The sequence below is a fragment of the Phyllostomus discolor genome, chromosome 4, assembly GCF_004126475.2.
Source record: "Phyllostomus discolor isolate MPI-MPIP mPhyDis1 chromosome 4, mPhyDis1.pri.v3, whole genome shotgun sequence".
NCBI lineage: Eukaryota > Metazoa > Chordata > Mammalia > Chiroptera > Phyllostomidae > Phyllostomus > Phyllostomus discolor.
In genome coordinates this window covers 25664991-25668676 of record NC_040906.2, presented here as the reverse complement: position 1 = coordinate 25668676, position 3686 = coordinate 25664991, and the positions used below count along the sequence as shown (strand labels likewise).

The window sequence follows — 3686 nt, the reverse complement described above, 5'->3', positions numbered from 1 at the left end:
GAATCCCCACGGCAGAACCCTAGCTCCTTTGAAAGTTTAAAATATACCACCACGAGCCAGTGATCCTATCTGGGAACTCTTTAATTGTTTTCCCCTAATGTCCCATGTAAAAATAAATGAGAAGTCATAGAGTGGATGCTTATTAATTACAAAAGAAATTATCAAAGAGATGAACATAAATGGTAATGAAATCAGAGCAGGACTGCGAAATACAAAATACAGACATGGAAGGGCGGAAAGAGAGGAGACAAGATAACAAGGCAAGTTTCGCTTTGAACTTCTTAGTCAGTATTTATCATATTTTCTCTTAATTTTCTAACAGCCATTTGTTATTTTACATTGAAATCTCTTACAAATCCAAATTTTCATCATTTGATGCAGTTATTTAATCCCACCTTACCCCATTTGCATGTTCCTCCAAGATAAATATCAGCAACTAAATTTGCTACTTTCATTCTATTATTAGGCTAATTTAGCAAAGGTTACCTCTTAAGGCAACGATTGAGACTGTTTGCAGGATTAACGCCAAGATAGGATGCTATAGTGGTAAGATTTTCACACTTGGGAGTCAGAGGACATGAGATCTACTTCTGATTTGGCTCTTAATGTATGTCTATGTCGGTCAGCTTAAGCCACATCATTAGGGTGATCATTTGCCCTAACCCCAAATTTACACCCTGCGAGTCATCAGCTGGCTTTCAGATAGCCCATCCTTCATATATCCCATCCTCCAGAGCTGGTTCCTAGCCAGGCTGTAGCTATCTTAATCTTCCAACAACACCAGAGTATTCTTAGTCTACATAATAGATGTTAAAAATGGATTTCCATTGGTAAAAATTGACTTGTCAGTTAGGATTTAGGAATATCAGAAAAGGGTGTGAAATAGTGAAAACAGTGAGAATAAAGCCACGTGGATTCCATGATATATTCTACAGACTCCCATCCTGCCTACTTAACAAGGATAACAATCTAGAAAACCCTGTGGCCTGTACCATTAGGGATATTGTTTCCTGGGTTGTCCAGTGTCTGCCTATTTACCTAGCCCTCTGATGGCCTGAGAGCTACTGTGAGGTTAACTGCACCTGCCTCTAGAGGAGAGCCATGTCCGCCTCAAGTGAACATTGCACACACTGGTAGAGTTAGAACACCTGAAGGCTAAGAGCTAGAGTTTCATCAAACTCATAGAATAGCTTATAGAGCTTTTTTGTGTCTGCTTCCTAATAAATGTTTAATATACATCTTTATGTGAGACCCAATTTGGTCAGAGACTCACTCTCAATATAAATTAGTGAAGAGGTTGTGGGGAGATTGTTATTCTTCATCCATCTCTAATTATTGGTGGTTACCATTGACCACAAAATAATCTTTGCAGTATTACTCATCAATTACCCAGCATTGATCTCTCTTTAGCCCCATCCCAGGTAGTCTCACTGTCACCCAGGTGTCTGTAGGCAATTAGGGGGCAATGAACTTATACATCTCCAGACTACAGACCCAGAGGACTGCAGAAGGTTTCAATACATGCACAGGGCTCTCCTGGGTTAGCAGCCCCTTCAGACTTGATGGTTGGGTCAGACTAGTGCCTGGTCTTTGCTCCCAAGTTCCAGAAGAAGTTAGGATTTTTCCACTTCCCTCCAGGGAACTGAAGACCCTTTGGGAGTCCTGATCAATGCATTCTGCAGACTAAACTTCTTCCATGGGGCCATGGTCAAGCCCTTTGAATAGAACACAGGTATGGACATCCTGGTGGCATGTCATAGAGAGAAATGACGATGATGATGATGGTTGCTAATACAGTCTCCACATGGCAAAAACCTATGTCACCACAGATTGTGTTTGGTTGCATATAAAATATAGTTGAAGGAATATTGACTTAAATTACTAAGAGTTTTTTTTCCCTCTCATAAAACTTCTAGAGTTGGGCAATCTAAAGCTGGTATAGGGCTTCATCAATGCTTTTAGGGATCCAAACTCTAACTTCCTGCTTTGTCATTATTAGTTTGTGTTTCTTGTCCTATGCTTTCAAAATACCTGCAACACCCCTGTACATATAGTGGAAAGGGAAATAGAGCAAAGGGCTTTCAAAAATAAGATATTGTCTTTTTATTCAGGAGAGAAGGAGCTCTCTGGGGAATTTACTTACATTACATTGTCTAGAATTTTATCATTCTCTAGTGCAAGGGAGTTTGGGAAGAGACTAATATTAGCAGGACATAAAGCCACCCTAAAAAAAAATGAAACCCTATAGTCAGGGAGAAGGGGGATGGATGTTGTTAGACAACAAGTGTGTTTACCACTACCACTAGTTACCAGTCCTTTTATCAGGTACTTTTTATGCCTCCCATCTCCAACGGTGCATTAGAGTAACCATTTTTCACATGATGACACCAAGGATTAAAGTCTTTTAGTAACTTGCCCAAGAAAATGGCAGATTCATGATTTGGATCCAGGTCAAGTTGATTGAGAACAATAATAATAATAGCTAACATTGGTGAAATGCTTGTCATGTGCTGGAGATTCCTTTAGGTGCTTTATGTGCATTGACTCTTCTCCTTTTCATAGAAACCCTCTGAAAGAGGCATCTTTGTAGTCCTCATTTACCAGGTGAGAAAATCAAATATTCGAGAACTTAAGAAACTTTTTAAGAGTCACACAAGTTATAAGAAGTGAAGCTCAAGTCTGAATGCTGTTCCATGAGACTCTTTAACTCTTGACCACTGTACGACACAGTGTCTGCAAAACCCACTTGCTCAGACTGTATACACTGCCGTAAACTTACAGTGGAAGTAGAAACACAGAGAAAACAAGCCCATGGTTAAATACTAATTAGGTAGCTACTCAGTACTTCAACTTAGAAGTATTAAATAGAGAAAGACCCAAGAAACAGAAAGAAAATCAGTCAGATCCAAGCTGGTGTTTATCCATACGCCAGAATAAGCTCCTACTATTTTTCCTTTATGTAAAGGGCTCCTTTCTCTACACTGCTGTATAGTCTTGATATCTATCACAAAAGATTACAATTGCTTGCTGCCTACCCAATGACTGTCTCCCATTTTTTCCTAACAGAACCCCTGTTTTACTTAGGGCAACATTAGTTTCAGTTAAAACAACTCACTTCCATGGACTCCCTTGCCTCTATGGGGTGGCTTTTGATACGAGACTGGTCAATGACATATAAGTAAGCATAATCTTTTGGTGAGGACTTCCTGAAAGTTATTGTTTATTGCTGAAAAGAGACAAGCTCACACTCATTTTGGCAGCATACGTACTAAAATTGGAATCATACAGAGAAGATTAACATAGCAGTTGCACAAGGATGGCACACATATTTGTGAAGCATTTTATATTTTGTTCAGTTCCCAGAGGACATTGGACACTTCACTGGTTAATACCAAAAAAAAAATATGATTCAAAGCACAACATGGGTATCCAATTTTGAATTTGTGATTTTCCTGAGAGAGAGGGTGTAAGGGAGGGAGAGAGAGAGGGAGAGAGAGAGACCAACTGGTTTATTTATTTGCCTTTTATTCATTCATTTCTCTTCTTTTGGCCTGGAATGCAGTTGTAATGTCCAGTGGGGCAGCAGCTATATTATGAACATGAAGAACATAAAAATTTTAGCCTTGGACTGAGGGTGGCACAGTGGAAAGATAGGCAACTGCTTAACTGTTGAGTCCCTGATAGCT

At 39.5% G+C, this 3686-nt stretch overlaps 1 non-coding gene across 1 annotated transcript; it reads left to right on the top strand.

Moving 5' to 3' along the window:
- Positions 1-3244: 3244 nt before the first annotated feature.
- Positions 3245-3351, top strand: LOC114495785. The gene has a single exon (XR_003684460.1). It is a non-coding gene; the product is annotated as a U6 spliceosomal RNA (small nuclear RNA).
- Positions 3352-3686: the final 335 nt, after the last annotated feature.